At 41.9% G+C, this 24,427-nt stretch overlaps 14 non-coding genes across 14 annotated transcripts; all 14 read left to right on the top strand.

The window, feature by feature from the left end:
- Window positions 1-284: 284 nt before the first annotated feature.
- Window positions 285-358, top strand: trnan-guu (transfer RNA asparagine (anticodon GUU)). The gene has a single exon. It is a non-coding gene; the product is annotated as a tRNA-Asn (tRNA).
- Window positions 359-1,799: 1,441 nt separating this feature from the next.
- trnaw-cca (transfer RNA tryptophan (anticodon CCA)) lies at window positions 1,800-1,871 on the top strand. The gene has a single exon. It is a non-coding gene; the product is annotated as a tRNA-Trp (tRNA).
- Window positions 1,872-3,478: 1,607 nt separating this feature from the next.
- Window positions 3,479-3,552, top strand: trnan-guu (transfer RNA asparagine (anticodon GUU)). Its single transcript has one exon. It is a non-coding gene; the product is annotated as a tRNA-Asn (tRNA).
- Window positions 3,553-4,993: 1,441 nt separating this feature from the next.
- On the top strand, window positions 4,994-5,065 carry trnaw-cca (transfer RNA tryptophan (anticodon CCA)). The gene has a single exon. It is a non-coding gene; the product is annotated as a tRNA-Trp (tRNA).
- Window positions 5,066-8,187: 3,122 nt separating this feature from the next.
- trnaw-cca (transfer RNA tryptophan (anticodon CCA)) lies at window positions 8,188-8,259 on the top strand. The gene has a single exon. It is a non-coding gene; the product is annotated as a tRNA-Trp (tRNA).
- A 3,122-nt stretch (window positions 8,260-11,381) lies between these two features.
- On the top strand, window positions 11,382-11,453 carry trnaw-cca (transfer RNA tryptophan (anticodon CCA)). Its single transcript has one exon. It is a non-coding gene; the product is annotated as a tRNA-Trp (tRNA).
- A 1,609-nt stretch (window positions 11,454-13,062) lies between these two features.
- On the top strand, window positions 13,063-13,136 carry trnan-guu (transfer RNA asparagine (anticodon GUU)). The gene has a single exon. It is a non-coding gene; the product is annotated as a tRNA-Asn (tRNA).
- Window positions 13,137-14,576: 1,440 nt separating this feature from the next.
- Window positions 14,577-14,648, top strand: trnaw-cca (transfer RNA tryptophan (anticodon CCA)). The gene has a single exon. It is a non-coding gene; the product is annotated as a tRNA-Trp (tRNA).
- A 1,609-nt stretch (window positions 14,649-16,257) lies between these two features.
- trnan-guu (transfer RNA asparagine (anticodon GUU)) lies at window positions 16,258-16,331 on the top strand. The gene has a single exon. It is a non-coding gene; the product is annotated as a tRNA-Asn (tRNA).
- A 1,440-nt stretch (window positions 16,332-17,771) lies between these two features.
- Window positions 17,772-17,843, top strand: trnaw-cca (transfer RNA tryptophan (anticodon CCA)). The gene has a single exon. It is a non-coding gene; the product is annotated as a tRNA-Trp (tRNA).
- A 1,607-nt stretch (window positions 17,844-19,450) lies between these two features.
- On the top strand, window positions 19,451-19,524 carry trnan-guu (transfer RNA asparagine (anticodon GUU)). Its single transcript has one exon. It is a non-coding gene; the product is annotated as a tRNA-Asn (tRNA).
- A 1,441-nt stretch (window positions 19,525-20,965) lies between these two features.
- On the top strand, window positions 20,966-21,037 carry trnaw-cca (transfer RNA tryptophan (anticodon CCA)). Its single transcript has one exon. It is a non-coding gene; the product is annotated as a tRNA-Trp (tRNA).
- Window positions 21,038-22,645: 1,608 nt separating this feature from the next.
- trnan-guu (transfer RNA asparagine (anticodon GUU)) lies at window positions 22,646-22,719 on the top strand. Its single transcript has one exon. It is a non-coding gene; the product is annotated as a tRNA-Asn (tRNA).
- Window positions 22,720-24,160: 1,441 nt separating this feature from the next.
- On the top strand, window positions 24,161-24,232 carry trnaw-cca (transfer RNA tryptophan (anticodon CCA)). Its single transcript has one exon. It is a non-coding gene; the product is annotated as a tRNA-Trp (tRNA).
- The last annotated feature ends 195 nt before the right edge of the window (window positions 24,233-24,427 follow it).

The following is a 24,427-nucleotide window of genomic DNA, read 5'->3' as shown; positions in this document are numbered from 1 at the left end:
TAACTGGAGATCCGGGCTCCACATCCCAGCTGTGCCTTTCTTCCTGTCTTTTTGTGCAGAAACTACCATCTTGGACAACCGCATAGGGCTTGATTTAGTTTAAAGCATGAATGCATTTCCTTTCTGCAACAACTTGTTTTTCAAGAAATTCATACAGCTTGTGAAAAATGAAATGTAATTCTTGGCTATCAGAGCAGTAGGAATATTGCCGACTGGCAAGAAAATGCAAGCAATGTTTATTTTTTGACCGGAAAGGTGCGAATGGAGAAAAGCCTCTCTCGTCAGTCTCTGTGGCGCAATCGGCGAGCGCTTTCGGCTGTTAACTGAAAGGTTGGTGGTTCAAACCCACCCAGGGACGATCTTCTTATTATTGTCAATGTAAACACTGTCTCTGCTAAAGCCGAAACCTTAACCCTCTTTATATTTGCAGAAAATGCGAGTCTTTTGCCCGTGTCCAACAACAACACTTGAGACCGGGGAAGTCCAATAGTGATCAACACCGCAACTCCCCAGAAATCCATATTCACCCTTGGAAACGTATCTTTGAATGGCTGGCGGGAGATATCATTTATACTCCTGTTGCGTCTTCTGCTAAAAGAGTTTAGAAATACAACGCAGATTTGTTTGAGAATTTGACAAGCACTGTTACAGTACGTTAGCACTGTGAAGTTGGATGTTGATATTTTGATATATTTACCTTAATTTTAACATAAATGTAAACATACATGCTGTACAATCTATGCTGTACAATCAAACACAGGTATATTTTGAGTCTCATGCTGATCGTCCTGTGGATCCAAAAGAAAATTTTAAAGCAGATACATTTTCGATTGGAATTTGCATCTAGCTACAACGTCCCTGGATAAGAGATTTTATTAGTTGCGTGCAATCGGTATCTTTTACTTTATGTATGGTAGTGGAAATAGTTTTAAAAATGTTTTCTAAAGAAGATTGTATTGCCAGGACCTGCCTTTAGCGCTCAGTAGCGATGACGCTGTTGATATAGGTGGAGAAGAAATGTAAGATGAATTGATGATCTAAGCTAAAATAGCCCTAACACGCCTCCTGTAACAGTGTTTGTATTCATAGCAAGTAATACTTTTTTTTCAAACCCGAACGTTGCTTTTGCATTAAGTGTTATGTAACCATTAGCGGTTTCAGTAGCTTCTGAAGACCGCACTTTTCCAAACTGAAGCCTATAAGAACATTATTCAAGACACACCATGGCCCAGAATCGTGCATCGGGACAAAGATTAACATCCATTGAAAGTACTCCCAAATAAAAGATTTGACCGAAAAATTAAAAGAGTAGGCAAGTATTAAAACAAAACCATAATTTCTTGACTTCCAGCCTCTTTCCTGGTTCAGGCCATGTAAAATGACATATTCAGTGGACTCATGCCGAGGTTGTGAGTTTAAGCCTCACCTGGAGCAGCCTGGTTTTCTGTCTTGACAGGTAAACAGTGTTTTGTGTTATTTGCTAAATGGAGAGAGGATTCTGTGTTAATTGTGCTCCTCCTGGGAGAGGTCAAGATGAGAAGTTCACCGGGCTGGTGGTAAATATCCTGTCCAGGAATATCGGGGCTGTAGGGGGTCAGATCTATAGATGTAGTAAACACATTAGTGGAGACGGTGTGTCTGCTCTCCGTGAGAGAGCCGGGCGGGAAGAATAATCTGTGGTCTGGGAAGAAGAGACCCTCGTTGGAAGAGCGGCGCTCCTCACAGGAGAGAATGAAAACAATCTTTTTCAGGGACGCTGATTTTTCTCTTTGGGTGAATTAAAAGCACTTGTCGCAAGTGACCTCGTGGCGCAACGGTAGCGCGTCTGACTCCAGATCAGAAGGTTGCGTGTTCAAATCACGTCGAGGTCAGCTGATGTGTTGGCAGGTGCGGCTGGTGCCGAACCCGGAATTTACACCATGCAGTTGGGTTTTAGCTGTACACCACCTAGGTAATCCGAACGAAATAACAGAACAGTACAGAACACCCAGTCAGGAGCTTATGCAGCATTTCATCTTGAACACGACAAGAGAAAAGGCACACTGCACTTCCGCGAAACATCACGTCCGACTATAGAGACAGTGACATCAGAGAATGGAAGTTTCAAACTGCTTTTCTGTTACAGGTTCAAGCAAACCTGAAAGTTAGGGAGTGTTTGGTCACTTTTGTATGAAAAAGTGTCTGAAGCCTGTAATTATAATTTGCCCTTCTTTTAATTGTGGTTGAAATCCACTCCCATGTACCAGGACCTTACAGTATATTCATGTTTACTTAAATGACTAACTATTGGACTATTGGACATTAGTTGGTGTTTTTTTTGTAACGATTTGCTATTTCATGCAGGAAAGAAAGGAACCCAGACCCAACGTTTGCTTTCAGGTGGGGTTCATTTACATAACAGACATCTATTTCTGAGGAGCCTGATTTGAATCACACAACCCCGGTAGAAGTCGAATCGACAATCTTATAAACCGAAATCAGACGCGTTATCCATTAAACCACTAGCCCGTCACGAAAATTAATTGCACCATGGTGAGTTCAGTGCCGCTACTAGTAATACCCCACCCCCATCTTAAATTTCTAAGTGAGAAACGTGTTTTCTACATTTTTTTTTAGTTTTAAAAAATCATCACTTTTAAGCAGACAAAGCCTTTATGTGTCGCTCTGAATTTCTAATTGATTTAGAATTCCAAGACAAAAGCGTTTCGTTCCACAACGGCGTGAAATGACCACGTCTTTCACTCTACTTCTCTCTAGTAGTAAAGCAGATCTTGCTTGGTGAGCATTTGCTCCGGTAAATTAGGTCACTTTTCATGTTAACTCACTTCTTCTAAACACAACATTTCCCGGTGCATGTTTTCTCCATGAAAAAAGACATTTTCCCTTACATGATTTCTCGTTTTGTTTCATCAAAGTGTACAGAAAGAAGAAAGAAAGGAAAAGTGTCGTTAATGAACTCTGTCCCCCTTGGGAGATGTCAAGCGCATTGGACATGAAAAGTGCCCAATAAAAGCCATTTCTCTTCATTTCTCTTACGGTCAGGGCTCCTGTTCCGTGTAAAGGAGGCAGCTTGCTCAGCCGGCAGACTCAGGGCTTCGTGAACGCAGATGGCTCAGAGCGGTGTGTCCAAGCCGCTATAAAAGAGGAGAATTCTGCCGGCACCGTAGCTGAGTCGGTTTAAGTACCTGTCTCGTTAACTGGAGATCCGGGCTCCACATCCCAGCTGTGCCTTTCTTCCTGTCTTTTTGTGCAGAAACTACCATCTTGGACAACCGCATAGGGCTTGATTTAGTTTAAAGCATGAATGCATTTCCTTTCTGCAACAACTTGTTTTTCAAGAAATTCATACAGCTTGTGAAAAATGAAATGTAATTCTTGGCTATCAGAGCAGTAGGAATATTGCCGACTGGCAAGAAAATGCAAGCAATGTTTATTTTTTGACCGGAAAGGTGCGAATGGAGAAACGCCTCTCTCGTCAGTCTCTGTGGCGCAATCGGCGAGCGCTTTCGGCTGTTAACTGAAAGGTTGGTGGTTCAAACCCACCCAGGGACGATCTTCTTATTATTGTCAATGTAAACACTGTCTCTGCTAAAGCCGAAACCTTAACCCTCTTTATATTTGCAGAAAATGCGAGTCTTTTGCCCGTGTCCAACAACAACACTTGAGACCGGGGAAGTCCAATAGTGATCAACACCGCAACTCCCCAGAAATCCATATTCACCCTTGGAAACGTATCTTTGAATGGCTGGCGGGAGATATCATTTATACTCCTGTTGCGTCTTCTGCTAAAAGAGTTTAGAAATACAACGCAGATTTGTTTGAGAATTTGACAAGCACTGTTACAGTACGTTAGCACTGTGAAGTTGGATGTTGATATTTTGATATATTTACCTTAATTTTAACATAAATGTAAAGATACATGCAGTACAATCTATGCTGTACAATCAAACACAGGTATATTTTGAGTCTCATGCTGATCGTCCTGTGGATCCAAAAGAAAATTTTAAAGCAGATACATTTTCGATTGGAATTTGCATCTAGCTACAACGTCCCTGGATAAGAGATTTTATTAGTTGCGTGCAATCGGTATCTTTTACTTTATGTATGGTAGTGGAAATAGTTTTAAAAATGTTTTCTAAAGAAGATTGTATTGCCAGGACCTGCCTTTAGCGCTCAGTAGCGATGACGCTGTTGATATAGGTGGAGAAGAAATGTAAGATGAATTGATGATCTAAGCTAAAATAGCCCTAACACGCCTCCTGTAACAGTGTTTGTATTCATAGCAAGTAATATTTTTTTTTCAAACCCGAACGTTGCTTTTGCATTAAGTGTTATGTAACCATTAGCGGTTTCAGTAGCTTCTGAAGACCGCACTTTTCCAAACTGAAGCCTATAAGAACATTATTCAAGACACACCATGGCCCAGAATCGTGCATCGGGACAAAGATTAACATCCATTGAAAGTACTCCCAAATAAAAGATTTGACCTTAAAATTAAAAGAGTAGGCAAGTATTAAAACAAAACCATAATTTCTTGACTTCCAGCCTCTTTCCTGGTTCAGGCCATGTAAAATGACATATTCAGTGGACTCATGCCGAGGTTGTGAGTTTAAGCCTCACCTGGAGCAGCCTGGTTTTCTGTCTTGACAGGTAAACAGTGTTTTGTGTTATTTGCTAAATGGAGAGAGGATTCTGTGTTAATTGTGCTCCTCCTGGGAGAGGTCAAGATGAGAAGTTCACCGGGCTGGTGGTAAATATCCTGTCCAGGAATATCGGGGCTGTAGGGGGTCAGATCTATAGATGTAGTAAACACATTAGTGGAGACGGTGTGTCTGCTCTCCGTGAGAGAGCCGGGCGGGAAGAATAATCTGTGGTCTGGGAAGAAGAGACCCTCGTTGGAAGAGCGGCGCTCCTCACAGGAGAGAATGAAAACAATCTTTTTCAGGGACGCTGATTTTTCTCTTTGGGTGAATTAAAAGCACTTGTCGCAAGTGACCTCGTGGCGCAACGGTAGCGCGTCTGACTCCAGATCAGAAGGTTGCGTGTTCAAATCACGTCGAGGTCAGCTGATGTGTTGGCAGGTGCTGCTGGTGCCGAACCCGGAATTTACACCATGCAGTTGGGTTTTAGCTGTACACCACCTAGGTAATCCGAACGAAATAACAGAACAGTACAGAACACCCAGTCAGGAGCTTATGCAGCATTTCATCTTGAACACGACAAGAGAAAAGGCACACTGCACTTCCGCGAAACATCACGTCCGACTATAGAGACAGTGACATCAGAGAATGGAAGTTTCAAACTGCTTTTCTGTTACAGGTTCAAGCAAACCTGAAAGTTAGGGAGTGTTTGGTCACTTTTGTATGAAAAAGTGTCTGAAGCCTGTAATTATAATTTGCCCTTCTTTTAATTGTGGTTGAAATCCACTCCCATGTACCAGGACCTTACAGTATATTCATGTTTACTTAAATGACTAACTATTGGACTATTGGACATTAGTTGGTGTTTTTTTTGTAACGATTTGCTATTTCATGCAGGAAAGAAAGGAACCCAGACCCAACGTTTGCTTTCAGGTGGGGTTCATTTACATAACAGACATCTATTTCTGAGGAGCCTGATTTGAATCACACAACCCCGGTAGAAGTCGAATCGACAATCTTATAAACCGAAATCAGACGCGTTATCCATTAAACCACTAGCCCGTCACGAAAATTAATTGCACCATGGTGAGTTCAGTGCCGCTACTAGTAATACCCCACCCCCATCTTAAATTTCTAAGTGAGAAACGTGTTTTCTACATTTTTTTTAAGTTTTAAAAAATCATCACTTTTAAGCAGACAAAGCCTTTATGTGTCGCTCTGAATTTCTAATTGATTTAGAATTCCAAGACAAAAGCGTTTCGTTCCACAACGGCGTGAAATGACCACGTCTTTCACTCTACTTCTCTCTAGTAGTAAAGCAGATCTTGCTTGGTGAGCATTTGCTCCGGTAAATTAGGTCACTTTTCATGTTAACTCACTTCTTCTAAACACAACATTTCCCGGTGCATGTTTTCTCCATGAAAAAAGACATTTTCCCTTACATGATTTCTCGTTTTGTTTCATCAAAGTGTACAGAAAGAAGAAAGAAAGGAAAAGTGTCGTTAATGAACTCTGTCCCCCTTGGGAGATGTCAAGCGCATTGGACATGAAAAGTGCCCAATAAAAGCCATTTCTCTTCATTTCTCTTACGGTCAGGGCTCCTGTTCCGTGTAAAGGAGGCAGCTTGCTCAGCCGGCAGACTCAGGGCTTCGTGAACGCAGATGGCTCAGAGCGGTGTGTCCAAGCGGCTATAAAAGAGGAGAATTCTGCCGGCACCGTAGCTGAGTCGGTTTAAGTACCTGTCTCGTTAACTGGAGATCCGGGCTCCACATCCCAGCTGTGCCTTTCTTCCTGTCTTTTTGTGCAGAAACTACCATCTTGGACAACCGCATAGGGCTTGATTTAGTTTAAAGCATGAATGCATTTCCTTTCTGCAACAACTTGTTTTTCAAGAAATTCATACAGCTTGTGAAAAATGAAATGTAATTCTTGGCTATCAGAGCAGTAGGAATATTGCCGACTGGCAAGAAAATGCAAGCAATGTTTATTTTTTGACCGGAATGTTGCGAATGGAGAAAAGCCTCTCTCGTCAGTCTCTGTGGCGCAATCGGCGAGCGCGTTCGGCTGTTAACTGAAAGGTTGGTGGTTCAAACCCACCCAGGAACGATCTTCTTATTATTGTCAATGTAAACACTGTCTCCGCTAAAGCCGAAACCTTAACCCTCTTTATATTTGCAGAAAATGCGAGTCTTTTGCCCGTGTCCAACAACAACACTTGAGACCGGGGAAGTCCAATAGTGATCAACACCGCAACTCCCCAGAAATCCATATTCACCCTTGGAAACGTATCTTTGAATGGCTGGCGGGAGATATCATTTATACTCCTGTTGCGTCTTCTGCTAAAAGAGTTTAGAAATACAACGCAGATTTGTTTGAGAATTTGACAAGCACTGTTACAGTACGTTAGCACTGTGAAGTTGGATGTTGATATTTTGATATATTTACCTTAATTTTAACATAAATGTAAAGATACATGCAGTACAATCTATGCTGTACAATCAAACACAGGTATATTTTGAGTCTCATGCTGATCGTCCTGTGGATCCAAAAGAAAATTTTAAAGCAGATACATTTTCGATTGGAATTTGCATCTAGCTACAACGTCCCTGGATAAGAGATTTTATTAGTTGCGTGCAATCGGTATCTTTTACTTTATGTATGGTAGTGGAAATAGTTTTAAAAATGTTTTCTAAAGAAGATTGTATTGCCAGGACCTGCCTTTAGCGCTCAGTAGCGATGACGCTGTTGATATAGGTGGAGAAGAAATGTAAGATGAATTGATGATCTAAGCTAAAATAGCCCTAACACGCCTCCTGTAACAGTGTTTGTATTCATAGCAAGTAATATTTTTTTTTCAAACCCGAACGTTGCTTTTGCATTAAGTGTTATGTAACCATTAGCGGTTTCAGTAGCTTCTGAAGACCGCACTTTTCCAAACTGAAGCCTATAAGAACATTATTCAAGACACACCATGGCCCAGAATCGTGCATCGGGACAAAGATTAACATCCATTGAAAGTACTCCCAAATAAAAGATTTGACCGAAAAATTAAAAGAGTAGGCAAGTATTAAAACAAAACCATAATTTCTTGACTTCCAGCCTCTTTCCTGGTTCAGGCCATGTAAAATGACATATTCAGTGGACTCATGCCGAGGTTGTGAGTTTAAGCCTCACCTGGAGCAGCCTGGTTTTCTGTCTTGACAGGTAAACAGTGTTTTGTGTTATTTGCTAAATGGAGAGAGGATTCTGTGTTAATTGTGCTCCTCCTGGGAGAGGTCAAGATGAGAAGTTCACCGGGCTGGTGGTAAATATCCTGTCCAGGAATATCGGGGCTGTAGGGGGTCAGATCTATAGATGTAGTAAACACATTAGTGGAGACGGTGTGTCTGCTCTCCGTGAGAGAGCCGGGCGGGAAGAATAATCTGTGGTCTGGGAAGAAGAGACCCTCGTTGGAAGAGCGGCGCTCCTCACAGGAGAGAATGAAAACAATCTTTTTCAGGGACGCCGATTTTTCTCTTTGGGTGAATTAAAAGCACTTGTCGCAAGTGACCTCGTGGTGCAACGGTAGCGCGTCTGACTCCAGATCAGAAGGTTGCGTGTTCAAATCACGTCGAGGTCAGCTGATGTGTTGGCAGGTGCTGCTGGTGCCGAACCCGGAATTTACACCATGCAGTTGGGTTTTAGCTGTACACCACCTAGGTAATCCGAACGAAATAACAGAACAGTACAGAACACCCAGTCAGGAGCTTATGCAGCATTTCATCTTGAACACGACAAGAGAAAAGGCACACTGCACTTCCGCGAAACATCACGTCCGACTATAGAGACAGTGACATCAGAGAATGGAAGTTTCAAACTGCTTTTCTGTTACAGGTTCAAGCAAACCTGAAAGTTAGGGAGTGTTTGGTCACTTTTGTATGAAAAAGTGTCTGAAGCCTGTAATTATAATTTGCCCTTCTTTTAATTGTGGTTGAAATCCACTCCCATGTACCAGGACCTTACAGTATATTCATGTTTACTTAAATGACTAACTATTGGACTATTGGACATTAGTTGGTGTTTTTTTTGTAACGATTTGCTATTTCATGCAGGAAAGAAAGGAACCCAGACCCAACGTTTGCTTTCAGGTGGGGTTCATTTACATAACAGACATCTATTTCTGAGGAGCCTGATTTGAATCACACAACCCCGGTAGAAGTCGAATCGACAATCTTATAAACCGAAATCAGACGCGTTATCCATTAAACCACTAGCCCGTCACGAAAATTAATTGCACCATGGTGAGTTCAGTGCCGCTACTAGTAATACCCCACCCCCATCTTAAATTTCTAAGTGAGAAACGTGTTTTCTACATTTTTTTTTAGTTTTAAAAAATCATCACTTTTAAGCAGACAAAGCCTTTATGTGTCGCTCTGAATTTCTAATTGATTTAGAATTCCAAGACAAAAGCGTTTCGTTCCACAACGGCGTGAAATGACCACGTCTTTCACTCTACTTCTCTCTAGTAGTAAAGCAGATCTTGCTTGGTGAGCATTTGCTCCGGTAAATTAGGTCACTTTTCATGTTAACTCACTTCTTCTAAACACAACATTTCCCGGTGCATGTTTTCTCCATGAAAAAAGACATTTTCCCTTACATGATTTCTCGTTTTGTTTCATCAAAGTGTACAGAAAGAAGAAAGAAAGGAAAAGTGTCGTTAATGAACTCTGTCCCCCTTGGGAGATGTCAAGCGCATTGGACATGAAAAGTGCCCAATAAAAGCCATTTCTCTTCATTTCTCTTACGGTCAGGGCTCCTGTTTCGTGTAAAGGAGGCAGCTTGCTCAGCCGGCAGACTCAGGGCTTCGTGAACGCAGATGGCTCAGAGCGGTGTGTCCAAGCGGCTATAAAAGAGGAGAATTCTGCCGGCACCGTAGCTGAGTCGGTTTAAGTACCTGTCTCGTTAACTGGAGATCCGGGCTCCACATCCCAGCTGTGCCTTTCTTCCTGTCTTTTTGTGCAGAAACTACCATCTTGGACAACCGCATAGGGCTTGATTTAGTTTAAAGCATGAATGCATTTCCTTTCTGCAACAACTTGTTTTTCAAGAAATTCATACAGCTTGTGAAAAATGAAATGTAATTCTTGGCTATCAGAGCAGTAGGAATATTGCCGACTGGCAAGAAAATGCAAGCAATGTTTATTTTTTGACCGGAATGTTGCGAATGGAGAAAAGCCTCTCTCGTCAGTCTCTGTGGCGCAATCGGCGAGCGCGTTCGGCTGTTAACTGAAAGGTTGGTGGTTCAAACCCACCCAGGAACGATCTTCTTATTATTGTCAATGTAAACACTGTCTCCGCTAAAGCCGAAACCTTAACCCTCTTTATATTTGCAGAAAATGCGAGTCTTTTGCCCGTGTCCAACAACAACACTTGAGACCGGGGAAGTCCAATAGTGATCAACACCGCAACTCCCCAGAAATCCATATTCACCCTTGGAAACGTATCTTTGAATGGCTGGCGGGAGATATCATTTATACTCCTGTTGCGTCTTCTGCTAAAAGAGTTTAGAAATACAACGCAGATTTGTTTGAGAATTTGACAAGCACTGTTACAGTACGTTAGCACTGTGAAGTTGGATGTTGATATTTTGATATATTTACCTTAATTTTAACATAAATGTAAAGATACATGCAGTACAATCTATGCTGTACAATCAAACACAGGTATATTTTGAGTCTCATGCTGATCGTCCTGTGGATCCAAAAGAAAATTTTAAAGCAGATACATTTTCGATTGGAATTTGCATCTAGCTACAACGTCCCTGGATAAGAGATTTTATTAGTTGCGTGCAATCGGTATCTTTTACTTTATGTATGGTAGTGGAAATAGTTTTAAAAATGTTTTCTAAAGAAGATTGTATTGCCAGGACCTGCCTTTAGCGCTCAGTAGCGATGACGCTGTTGATATAGGTGGAGAAGAAATGTAAGATGAATTGATGATCTAAGCTAAAATAGCCCTAACACGCCTCCTGTAACAGTGTTTGTATTCATAGCAAGTAATATTTTTTTTTCAAACCCGAACGTTGCTTTTGCATTAAGTGTTATGTAACCATTAGCGGTTTCAGTAGCTTCTGAAGACCGCACTTTTCCAAACTGAAGCCTATAAGAACATTATTCAAGACACACCATGGCCCAGAATCGTGCATCGGGACAAAGATTAACATCCATTGAAAGTACTCCCAAATAAAAGATTTGACCGAAAAATTAAAAGAGTAGGCAAGTATTAAAACAAAACCATAATTTCTTGACTTCCAGCCTCTTTCCTGGTTCAGGCCATGTAAAATGACATATTCAGTGGACTCATGCCGAGGTTGTGAGTTTAAGCCTCACCTGGAGCAGCCTGGTTTTCTGTCTTGACAGGTAAACAGTGTTTTGTGTTATTTGCTAAATGGAGAGAGGATTCTGTGTTAATTGTGCTCCTCCTGGGAGAGGTCAAGATGAGAAGTTCACCGGGCTGGTGGTAAATATCCTGTCCAGGAATATCGGGGCTGTAGGGGGTCAGATCTATAGATGCAGTAAACACATTAGTGGAGACGGTGTGTCTGCTCTCCGTGAGAGAGCCGGGCGGGAAGAATAATCTGTGGTCTGGGAAGAAGAGACCCTCGTTGGAAGAGCGGCGCTCCTCACAGGAGAGAATGAAAACAATCTTTTTCAGGGACGCTGATTTTTCTCTTTGGGTGAATTAAAAGCACTTGTCGCAAGTGACCTCGTGGCGCAACGGTAGCGCGTCTGACTCCAGATCAGAAGGTTGCGTGTTCAAATCACGTCGAGGTCAGCTGATGTGTTGGCAGGTGCTGCTGGTGCCGAACCCGGAATTTACACCATGCAGTTGGGTTTTAGCTGTACACCACCTAGGTAATCCGAACGAAATAACAGAACAGTACAGAACACCCAGTCAGGAGTTTATGCAGCATTTCATCTTGAACACGACAAGAGAAAAGGCACACTGCACTTCCGCGAAACATCACGTCCGACTATAGAGACAGTGACATCAGAGAATGGATGTTTCAAACTGCTTTTCTGTTACAGGTTCAAGCAAACCTGAAAGTTAGGGAGTGTTTGGTCACTTTTGTATGAAAAAGTGTCTGAAGCCTGTAATTATAATTTGCCCTTCTTTTAATTGTGGTTGAAATCCACTCCCATGTACCAGGACCTTACAGTATATTCATGTTTACTTAAATGACTAACTATTGGACTATTGGACATTAGTTGGTGTTTTTTTTTTGTAACGATTTGCTATTTCATGCAGGAAAGAAAGGAACCCAGACCCAACGTTTGCTTTCAGGTGGGGTTCATTTACATAACAGACGTCTATTTCTGAGGAGCCTGATTTGAATCACACAACCCCGGTAGAAGTCGAATCGACAATCTTATAAACCGAAATCAGACGCGTTATCCATTAAACCACTAGCCCGTCACGTAAATTAATTGCACCATGGTGAGTTCAGTGCCGCTACTAGTAATACCCCACCCCCATCTTAAATTTCTAAGTGAGAAACGTGTTTTCTACATTTTTTTTTAGTTTTAAAAAATCATCACTTTTAAGCAGACAAAGCCTTTATGTGTCGCTCTGAATTTCTAATTGATTTAGAATTCCAAGACAAAAGCGTTTCGTTCCACAACGGCGTGAAATGATCACGTCTTTCACTCTACTTCTCTCTAGTAGTAAAGCAGATCTTGCTTGGTGAGCATTTGCTCCGGTAAATTAGGTCACTTTTCATGTTAACTCACTTCTTCTAAACACAACATTTCCCGGTGCATGTTTTCTCCATGAAAAAAGACATTTTCCCTTACATGATTTCTCGTTTTGTTTCATCAAAGTGTACAGAAAGAAGAAAGAAAGGAAAAGTGTCGTTAATGAACTCTGTCCCCCTTGGGAGATGTCAAGCGCATTGGACATGAAAAGTGCCCAATAAAAGCCATTTCTCTTCATTTCTCTTACGGTCAGGGCTCCTGTTCCGTGTAAAGGAGGCAGCTTGCTCAGCCGGCAGACTCAGGGCTTCGTGAACGCAGATGGCTCAGAGCGGTGTGTCCAAGCGGCTATAAAAGAGGAGAATTCTGCCGGCACCGTAGCTGAGTCGGTTTAAGTACCTGTCTCGTTAACTGGAGATCCGGGCTCCACATCCCAGCTGTGCCTTTCTTCCTGTCTTTTTGTGCAGAAACTACCATCTTGGACAACCGCATAGGGCTTGATTTAGTTTAAAGCATGAATGCATTTCCTTTCTGCAACAACTTGTTTTTCAAGAAATTCATACAGCTTGTGAAAAATGAAATGTAATTCTTGGCTATCAGAGCAGAAGGAATATTGCCGACTGGCAAGAAAATTCAAGCAATGTTTATTTTTTGACCGGAAAGGTGCGAATGGAGAAAAGCCTCTCTCGTCAGTCTCTGTGGCGCAATCGGCGAGCGCGTTCGGCTGTTAACTGAAAGGTTGGTGGTTCAAACCCACCCAGGGACGATCTTCTTAATATTGTCAATGTAAACACTGTCTCCACTAAAGCCGAAACCTTAACCCTCTTTATATTTGCAGAAAATGCGAGTCTTTTGCCCGTGTCCAACAACAACACTTGAGACCGGGGAAGTCCAATAGTGATCAACACCGCAACTCCCCAGAAATCCATATTCACCCTTGGAAACGTATCTTTGAATGGCTGGCGGGAGATATCATTTATACTCCTGTTGCGTCTTCTGCTAAAAGAGTTTAGAAATACAACGCAGATTTGTTTGAGAATTTGACAAGCACTGTTACAGTACGTTAGCACTGTGAAGTTGGATGTTGATATTTTGATATATTTACCTTAATTTTAACATAAATGTAAACATACATGCTGTACAATCTATGCTGTACAATCAAACACAGGTATATTTTGAGTCTCATGCTGATCGTCCTGTGGATCCAAAAGAAAATTTTAAAGCAGATACATTTTCGATTGGAATTTGCATCTAGCTACAACGTCCCTGAATAAGAGATTTTATTAGTTGCGTGCAATCGGTATCTTTTACTTTATGTATGGTAGTGGAAATAGTTTTAGAAATGTTTTCTAAAGAAGATTGTATTGCCAGGACCTGCCTTTAGCGCTCAGTAGCGATGACGCTGTTGATATAGGTGGAGAAGAAATGTAAGATGAATTGATGATCTAAGCTAAAATAGCCCTAACACGCCTCCTGTAACAGTGTTTGTATTCATAGCAAGTAATATTTTTTTTCAAACCCGAACGTTGCTTTTGCATTAAGTGTTATGTAACCATTAGCGGTTTCAGTAGCTTCTGAAGACCGCACTTTTCCAAACTGAAGCCTATAAGAACATTATTCAAGACACACCATGGCCCAGAATCGTGCATCGGGACAAAGATTAACATCCATTGAAAGTACTCCCAAATAAAAGATTTGACCGAAAAATTAAAAGAGTAGGCAAGTATTAAAACAAAACCATAATTTCTTGACTTCCAGCCTCTTTCCTGGTTCAGGCCATGTAAAATGACATATTCAGTGGACTCATGCCGAGGTTGTGAGTTTAAGCCTCACCTGGAGCAGCCTGGTTTTCTGTCTTGACAGGTAAACAGTGTTTTGTGTTATTTGCTAAATGGAGAGAGGATTCTGTGTTAATTGTGCTCCTCCTGGGAGAGGTCAAGATGAGAAGTTCACCGGGCTGGTGGTAAATATCCTGTCCAGGAATATCGGGGCTGTAGGGGGTCAGATCTATAGATGCAGTAAACACATTAGTGGAGACGGTGTGTCTGCTCTCCGTGAGAGAGCCGGGCGGGAAGAATAATCTGTGGTCTGGGAAGAAGAGACCCTCGTTGGAAGAGCGGCGCTCCTCACAGGAGAGAATGAAAACAATCTTTTTCAGGGACGCTGATTTTTCTCTTTGGGTGAATTAAAAGCACTTGTCGCAAGTGACCTCGTGGCGCAACGGTAGCGCGTCTGACTCCAGATCAGAAGGTTGCGTGTTCAAATCACGTCGAGGTCAGCTGATGTGTTGGCAGGTGCTGCTGGTGCCGAACCCGGAATTTACACCATGCAGTTGGGTTTTAGCTGTACACCACCTAGGTAATCCGAACGAAATAACAGAACAGTACAGAACACCCAGTCAGGAGTTTATGCAGCATTTCATCTTGAACACGACAAGAGAAAAGGCACACTGCACTTCCGCGAAACATCACGTCCGACTATAGAGACAGTGACATCAGAGAATGGATGTTTCAAACTGCTTTTCTGTTACAGGTTCAAGCAAACCTGAAAGTTAGGGAGTGTTTGGTCACTTTTGTATGAAAAAGTGTCTGAAGCCTGTAATTATAATTTGCCCTTCTTTTAATTGTGGTTGAAATCCACTCCCATGTACCAGGACCTTACAGTATATTCATGTTTACTTAAATGACTAACTATTGGACTATTGGACATTAGTTGGTGTTTTTTTTTTGTAACGATTTGCTATTTCATGCAGGAAAGAAAGGAACCCAGACCCAACGTTTGCTTTCAGGTGGGGTTCATTTACATAACAGACGTCTATTTCTGAGGAGCCTGATTTGAATCACACAACCCCGGTAGAAGTCGAATCGACAATCTTATAAACCGAAATCAGACGCGTTATCCATTAAACCACTAGCCCGTCACGTAAATTAATTGCACCATGGTGAGTTCAGTGCCGCTACTAGTAATACCCCACCCCCATCTTAAATTTCTAAGTGAGAAACGTGTTTTCTACATTTTTTTTTAGTTTTAAAAAATCATCACTTTTAAGCAGACAAAGCCTTTATGTGTCGCTCTGAATTTCTAATTGATTTAGAATTCCAAGACAAAAGCGTTTCGTTCCACAACGGCGTGAAATGATCACGTCTTTCACTCTACTTCTCTCTAGTAGTAAAGCAGATCTTGCTTGGTGAGCATTTGCTCCGGTAAATTAGGTCACTTTTCATGTTAACTCACTTCTTCTAAACACAACATTTCCCGGTGCATGTTTTCTCCATGAAAAAAGACATTTTCCCTTACATGATTTCTCGTTTTGTTTCATCAAAGTGTACAGAAAGAAGAAAGAAAGGAAAAGTGTCGTTAATGAACTCTGTCCCCCTTGGGAGATGTCAAGCGCATTGGACATGAAAAGTGCCCAATAAAAGCCATTTCTCTTCATTTCTCTTACGGTCAGGGCTCCTGTTCCGTGTAAAGGAGGCAGCTTGCTCAGCCGGCAGACTCAGGGCTTCGTGAACGCAGATGGCTCAGAGCGGTGTGTCCAAGCGGCTATAAAAGAGGAGAATTCTGCCGGCACCGTAGCTGAGTCGGTTTAAGTACCTGTCTCGTTAACTGGAGATCCGGGCTCCACATCCCAGCTGTGCCTTTCTTCCTGTCTTTTTGTGCAGAAACTACCATCTTGGACAACCGCATAGGGCTTGATTTAGTTTAAAGCATGAATGCATTTCCTTTCTGCAACAACTTGTTTTTCAAGAAATTCATACAGCTTGTGAAAAATGAAATGTAATTCTTGGCTATCAGAGCAGAAGGAATATTGCCGACTGGCAAGAAAATTCAAGCAATGTTTATTTTTTGACCGGAAAGGTGCGAATGGAGAAAAGCCTCTCTCGTCAGTCTCTGTGGCGCAATCGGCGAGCGCGTTCGGCTGTTAACTGAAAGGTTGGTGGTTCAAACCCACCCAGGGACGATCTTCTTAATATTGTCAATGTAAACACTGTCTCCACTAAAGCCGAAACCTTAACCCTCTTTATATTTGCAGAAAATGCGAGTCTTTTGCCCGTGTCCAACAACAACACTTGAGACCGGGGAAGTCCAATAGTGATCAACACCGCAACTCCCCAGAAATCCATATTCACCCTTGGAAACGTATCTTTGAATGGCTGGCGGGAGATATCATTTATACTCCTGTTGCGTCTTCTGCTAAAAGAGTTTAGAAATACAACGCAGATTTGTTTGAGAATTTGACAAGCACTGTTACAGTACGTTAGCACTGTGAAGTTGGATGTTGATATTTTGATATATTTACCTTAATTTTAACATAAATGTAAACATACATGCTGTACAATCTATGCTGTACAATCAAACACAGGTATATTTTGAGTCTCATGCTGATCGTCCTGTGGATCCAAAAGAAAATTTTAAAGCAGATACATTTTCGATTGGAATTTGCATCTAGCTACAACGTCCCTGAATAAGAGATTTTATTAGTTGCGTGCAATCGGTATCTTTTACTTTATGTATGGTAGTGGAAATAGTTTTAGAAATGTTTTCTAAAGAAGATTGTATTGCCAGGACCTGCCTTTAGCGCTCAGTAGCGATGACGCTGTTGATATAGGTGGAGAAGAAATGTAAGATGAATTGATGATCTAAGCTAAAATAGCCCTAACACGCCTCCTGTAACAGTGTTTGTATTCATAGCAAGTAATATTTTTTTTCAAACCCGAACGTTGCTTTTGCATTAAGTGTTATGTAACCATTAGCGGTTTCAGTAGCTTCTGAAGACCGCACTTTTCCAAACTGAAGCCTATAAGAACATTATTCAAGACACACCATGGCCCAGAATCGTGCATCGGGACAAAGATTAACATCCATTGAAAGTACTCCCAAATAAAAGATTTGACCGAAAAATTAAAAAAGTAGGCAAGTATTAAAACAAAACCATAATTTCTTGACTTCCAGCCTCTTTCCTGGTTCAGGCCATGTAAAATGACATATTCAGTGGACTCATGCCGAGGTTGTGAGTTTAAGCCTCACCTGGAGCAGCCTGGTTTTCTGTCTTGACAGGTAAACAGTGTTTTGTGTTATTTGCTAAATGGAGAGAGGATTCTGTGTTAATTGTGCTCCTCCTGGGAGAGGTCAAGATGAGAAGTTCACCGGGCTGGTGGTAAATATCCTGTCCAGGAATATCGGGGCTGTAGGGGGTCAGATCTATAGATGTAGTAAACACATTAGTGGAGACGGTGTGTCTGCTCTCCGTGAGAGAGCCGGGCGGGAAGAATAATCTGTGGTCTGGGAAGAAGAGACCCTCGTTGGAAGAGCGGCGCTCCTCACAGGAGAGAATGAAAACAATCTTTTTCAGGGACGCTGATTTTTCTCTTTGGGTGAATTAAAAGCACTTGTCGCAAGTGACCTCGTGGCGCAACGGTAGCGCGTCTGACTCCAGATCAGAAGGTTGCGTGTTCAAATCACGTCGAGGTCAGCTGATGTGTTGGCAGGTGCTGCTGGTGCCGAACCCGGAATTTACACCATGCAGTTGGGTTTTAGCTGTACACCACCTAGGTAATCCGAACGAAATAACAGAACAGTACAGAACACCCAGTCAGGAGCTTATGCAGCATTTCATCTTGAACACGACAAGAGAAAAGGCACACTGCACTTCCGCGAAACATCACGTCCGACTATAGAGACAGTGACATCAGAGAATGGAAGTTTCAAACTGCTTTTCTGTTACAGGTTCAAGCAAACCTGAAAGTTAGGGAGTGTTTGGTCACTTTTGTATGAAAAAGTGTCTGAAGCCTGTAATTATAATTTGCCCTTCTTTTAATTGTGGTTGAAATCCACTCCCATGTACCAGGACCTTACAGTATATTCATGTTTACTTAAATGACTAACTATTGGACTATTGGACATTAGTTGGTGTTTTTTTTTGTAACGATTTGCTATTTCATGCAGGAAAGAAAGGAACCCAGACCCAACGTTTGCTTTCAGGTGGGGTTCATTTACATAACAGACATCTATTTCTGAGGAGCCTGATTTGAATCACACAACCCCGGTAGAAGTCGAATCGACAATCTTATAAACCGAAATCAGACGCGTTATCCATTAAACCACTAGCCCGTCACGAAAATTAATTGCACCATGGTGAGTTCAGTGCCGCTACTAGTAATACCCCACCCCCATCTTAAATTTCTAAGTGAGAAACGTGTTTTCTACATTTTTTTTTTAGTTTTAAAAAATCATCACTTTTAAGCAGACAAAGCCTTTATGTGTCGCTCTGAATTTCTAATTGATTTAGAATTCCAAGACAAAAGCGTTTCGTTCCACAACGGCGTGAAATGACCACGTCTTTCACTCTACTTCTCTCTAGTAGTAAAGCAGATCTTGCTTGGTGAGCATTTGCTCCGGTAAATTAGGTCACTTTTCATGTTAACACTTCTTCTAAACACAAAATTTCCCGGTGCATGTTTTCTCCATGAAAAAAGACATTTTCCCTTACATGATTTCTCGTTTTGTTTCATCAAAGTGTACAGAAAGAAGAAAGAAAGGAAAAGTGTCGTTAATGAACTCTGTCCCCCTTGGGAGATGTCAAGCGCATTGGACATGAAAAGTGCCCAATAAAAGCCATTTCTCTTCATTTCTCTTACGGTCAGGGCTCCTGTTCCGTGTAAAGGAGGCAGCTTGCTCAGCCGGCAGACTCAGGGCTTCGTGAACGCAGATGGCTCAGAGCGGTGTGTCCAAGCGGCTATAAAAGAGGAGAATTCTGCCGGCACCGTAGCTGAGTCGGTTCAAGTACCTGTCTCGTTAACTGGAGATCCGGGCTCCACATCCCAGCTGTGCCTTTCTTCCTGTCTTTTTGTGCAGAAACTACCATCTTGGACAACCGCATAGGGCTTGATTTAGTTTAAAGCATGAATGCATTTCCTTTCTGCAACAACTTGTTTTTCAAGAAATTCATACAGCTTGTGAAAAATGAAATGTAATTCTTGGCTATCAGAGCAGTAGGAATATTGCCGACTGGCAAGAAAATTCAAGCAATGTTTATTTTTTGACCGGAAAGGTGCGAATGGAGAAAAGCCTCTCTCGTCAGTCTCTGTGGCGCAATCGGCGAGCGCGTTCGGCTGTTAACTGAAAGGTTGGTGGTTCAAACCCACCCAGGGACGATCTTCTTATTATTGTCAATGTAAACACTGTCTCTGCTAAAGCCGAAACCTTAACCCTCTTTATATTTGCAGAAAATGCGAGTCTTTTGCCCGTGTCCAACAACAACACTTGAGACCGGGGAAGTCCAATAGTGATCAACACCGCAACTCCTCAGAAATCCATATTCACCCTTGGAAACGTATCTTTGAATGGCTGGCGGGAGATATCATTTATACTCCTGTTGCGTCTTCTGCTAAAAGAGTTTAGAAATACAACGCAGATTTGTTTGAGAATTTGACAAGCACTGTTACAGTACGTTAGCACTGTGAAGTTGGATGTTGATATTTTGATATATTTACCTTAATTTTAACATAAATGTAAACATACATGCTGTACAATCTATGCTGTACAATCAAACACAGGTATATTTTGAGTCTCATGCTGATCGTCCTGTGGATCCAAAAGAAAATTTTAAAGCAGATACATTTTCGATTGGAATTTGCATCTAGCTACAACGTCCCTGGATAAGAGATTTTATTAGTTGCGTGCAATCGGTATCTTTTACTTTATGTATGGTAGTGGAAATAGTTTTAAAAATGTTTTCTAAAGAAGATTGTATTGCCAGGACCTGCCTTTAGCGCTCAGTAGCGATGACGCTGTTGATATAGGTGGAGAAGAAATGTAAGATGAATTGATGATCTAAGCTAAAATAGCCCTAACACGCCTCCTGTAACAGTGTTTGTATTCATAGCAAGTAATATTTTTTTTTCAAACCCGAACGTTGCTTTTGCATTAAGTGTTATGTAACCATTAGCGGTTTCAGTAGCTTCTGAAGACCGCACTTTTCCAAACTGAAGCCTATAAGAACATTATTCAAGACACACCATGGCCCAGAATCGTGCATCGGGACAAAGATTAACATCCATTGAAAGTACTCCCAAATAAAAGATTTGACCGAAAAATTAAAAGAGTAGGCAAGTATTAAAACAAAACCATAATTTCTTGACTTCCAGCCTCTTTCCTGGTTCAGGCCATGTAAAATGACATGTTCAGTGGACTCATGCCGAGGTTGTGAGTTTAAGCCTCACCTGGAGCAGCCTGGTTTTCTGTCTTGACAGGTAAACAGTGTTTTGTGTTATTTGCTAAATGGAGAGAGGATTCTGTGTTAATTGTGCTCCTCCTGGGAGAGGTCAAGATGAGAAGTTCACCGGGCTGGTGGTAAATATCCTGTCCAGGAATATCGGGGCTGTAGGGGGTCAGATCTATAGATGTAGTAAACACATTAGTGGAGACGGTGTGTCTGCTCTCCGTGAGAGAGCCGGGCGGGAAGAATAATCTGTGGTCTGGGAAGAAGAGACCCTCGTTGGAAGAGCGGCGCTCCTCACAGGAGAGAATGAAAACAATCTTTTTCAGGGACGCTGATTTTTCTCTTTGGGTGAATTAAAAGCACTTGTCGCAAGTGACCTCGTGGCGCAACGGTAGCGCGTCTGACTCCAGATCAGAAGGTTGCGTGTTCAAATCACGTCGAGGTCAGCTGATGTGTTGGCAGGTGCTGCTGGTGCCGAACCCGGAATTTACACCATGCAGGTTGGTTTTAGCTGTACACCACCTAGGTAATCCGAACGAAATAACAGAACAGTACAGAACACCCAGTCAGGAGTTTATGCAGCATTTCATCTTGAACACGACAAGAGAAAAGGCACACTGCACTTCCGCGAAACATCACGTCCGACTATAGAGACAGTGACATCAGAGAATGGAAGTTTCAAACTGCTTTTCTGTTACAGGTTCAAGCAAACCTGAAAGTTAGGGAGTGTTTGGTCACTTTTGTATGAAAAAGTGTCTGAAGCCTGTAATTATAATTTGCCCTTCTTTTAATTGTGGTTGAAATCCACTCCCATGTACCAGGACCTTACAGTATATTCATGTTTACTTAAATGACTAACTATTGGACTATTGGACATTAGTTGGTGTTTTTTTTTGTAACGATTTGCTATTTCATGCAGGAAAGAAAGGAACCCAGACCCAACGTTTGCTTTCAGGTGGGGTTCATTTACATAACAGACATCTATTTCTGAGGAGCCTGATTTGAATCACACAACCCCGGTAGAAGTCGAATCGACAATCTTATAAACCGAAATCAGACGCGTTATCCATTAAACCACTAGCCCGTCACGTAAATTAATTGCACCATGGTGAGTTCAGTGCCGCTACTAGTAATACCCCACCCCCATCTTAAATTTCTAAGTGAGAAACGTGTTTTCTACATTTTTTTTTAGTTTTAAAAAATCATCACTTTTAAGCAGACAAAGCCTTTATGTGTCGCTCTGAATTTCTAATTGATTTAGAATTCCAAGACAAAAGCGTTTCGTTCCACAACGGCGTGAAATGACCACGTCTTTCACTCTACTTCTCTCTAGTAGTAAAGCAGATCTTGCTTGGTGAGCATTTGCTCCGGTAAATTAGGTCACTTTTCATGTTAACTCACTTCTTCTAAACACAACATTTCCCGGTGCATGTTTTCTCCATGAAAAAAGACATTTTCCCTTACATGATTTCTCGTTTTGTTTCATCAAAGTGTACAGAAAGAAGAAAGAAAGGAAAAGTGTCGTTAATGAACTCTGTCCCCCTTGGGAGATGTCAAGCGCATTGGACATGAAAAGTGCCCAATAAAAGCCATTTCTCTTCATTTCTCTTACGGTCAGGGCTCCTGTTCCGTGTAAAGGAGGCAGCTTGCTCAGCCGGCAGACTCAGGGCTTCGTGAACGCAGATGGCTCAGAGCGGTGTGTCCAAGCGGCTATAAAAGAGGAGAATTCTGCCGGCACCGTAGCTGAGTCGGTTTAAGTACCTGTCTCGTTAACTGGAGATCCGGGCTCCACATCCCAGCTGTGCCTTTCTTCCTGTCTTTTTGTGCAGAAACTACCATCTTGGACAACCGCATAGGGCTTGATTTAGTTTAAAGCATGAATGCATTTCCTTTCTGCAACAACTTGTTTTTCAAGAAATTCATACAGCTTGTGAAAAATGAAATGTAATTCTTGGCTATCAGAGCAGTAGGAATATTGCCGACTGGCAAGAAAATTCAAGCAATGTTTATTTTTTGACCGGAAAGGTGCGAATGGAGAAAAGCCTCTCTCGTCAGTCTCTGTGGCGCAATCGGCGAGCGCGTTCGGCTGTTAACTGAAAGGTTGGTGGTTCAAACCCACCCAGGGACGATCTTCTTATTATTGTCAATGTAAACACTGTCTCTGCTAAAGCCGAAACCTTAACCCTCTTTATATTTGCAGAAAATGCGAGTCTTTTGCCCGTGTCCAACAACAACACTTGAGACCGGGGAAGTCCAATAGTGATCAACACCGCAACTCCCCAGAAATCCATATTCACCCTTGGAAACGTATCTTTGAATGGCTGGCGGGAGATATCATTTATACTCCTGTTGCGTCTTCTGCTAAAAGAGTTTAGAAATACAACGCAGATTTGTTTGAGAATTTGACAAGCACTGTTACAGTACGTTAGCACTGTGAAGTTGGATGTTGATATTTTGATATATTTACCTTAATTTTAACATAAATGTAAACATACATGCTGTACAATCTATGCTGTACAATCAAACACAGGTATATTTTGAGTCTCATGCTGATCGTCCTGTGGATCCAAAAGAAAATTTTAAAGCAGATACATTTTCGATTGGAATTTGCATCTAGCTACAACGTCCCTGGATAAGAGATTTTATTAGTTGCGTGCAATCGGTATCTTTTACTTTATGTATGGTAGTGGAAATAGTTTTAAAAATGTTTTCTAAAGAAAATTGTATTGCCAGGACCTGCCTTTAGCGCTCAGTAGCGATGACGCTGTTGATATAGGTGGAGAAGAAATGTAAGATGAATTGATGATCTAAGCTAAAATAGCCCTAACACGCCTCCTGTAACAGTGTTTGTATTCATAGCAAGTAATATTTTTTTTTCAAACCCGAACGTTGCTTTTGCATTAAGTGTTATGTAACCATTAGCGGTTTCAGTAGCTTCTGAAGACCGCACTTTTCCAAACTGAAGCCTATAAGAACATTATTCAAGACACACCATGGTCCAGAATCGTGCATCGGGACAAAGATTAACATCCATTGAAAGTACTCCCAAATAAAAGATTTGACCGAAAAATTAAAAGAGTAGGCAAGTATTAAAACAAAACCATAATTTCTTGACTTCCAGCCTCTTTCCTGGTTCAGGCCATGTAAAATGACATGTTCAGTGGACTCATGCCGAGGTTGTGAGTTTAAGCCTCACCTGGAGCAGCCTGGTTTTCTGTCTTGACAGGTAAACAGTGTTTTGTGTTATTTGCTAAATGGAGAGAGGATTCTGTGTTAATTGTGCTCCTCCTGGGAGAGGTCAAGATGAGAAGTTCACCGGGCTGGTGGTAAATATCCTGTCCAGGAATATCGGGGCTGTAGGGGGTCAGATCTATAGATGCAGTAAACACATTAGTGGAGACGGTGTGTCTGCTCTCCGTGAGAGAGCCGGGCGGGAAGAATAATCTGTGGTCTGGGAAGAAGAGACCCTCGTTGGAAGAGCGGCGCTCCTCACAGGAGAGAATGAAAACAATCTTTTTCAGGGACGCTGATTTTTCTCTTTGGGTGAATTAAAAGCACTTGTCGCAAGTGACCTCGTGGCGCAACGGTAGCGCGTCTGACTCCAGATCAGAAGGTTGCGTGTTCAAATCACGTCGAGGTCAGCTGATGTGTTGGCAGGTGCTGCTGGTGCCGAACCCGGAATTTACACCATGCAGTTGGGTTTTAGCTGTACACCACCTAGGTAATCCGAACGAAATAACAGAACAGTACAGAACACCCAGTCAGGAGCTTATGCAGCATTTCATCTTGAACACGACAAGAGAAAAGGCACACTGCACTTCCGCGAAACATCACGT

This window comes from Lepisosteus oculatus, chromosome 14 (genome assembly GCF_040954835.1).
Source record: "Lepisosteus oculatus isolate fLepOcu1 chromosome 14, fLepOcu1.hap2, whole genome shotgun sequence".
NCBI classification, from domain to species: domain Eukaryota; kingdom Metazoa; phylum Chordata; class Actinopteri; order Semionotiformes; family Lepisosteidae; genus Lepisosteus; species Lepisosteus oculatus.
The sequence above is the reverse complement of the archived record's forward strand: the minus strand, read 5'-3'. Positions and strand labels throughout refer to the sequence as shown.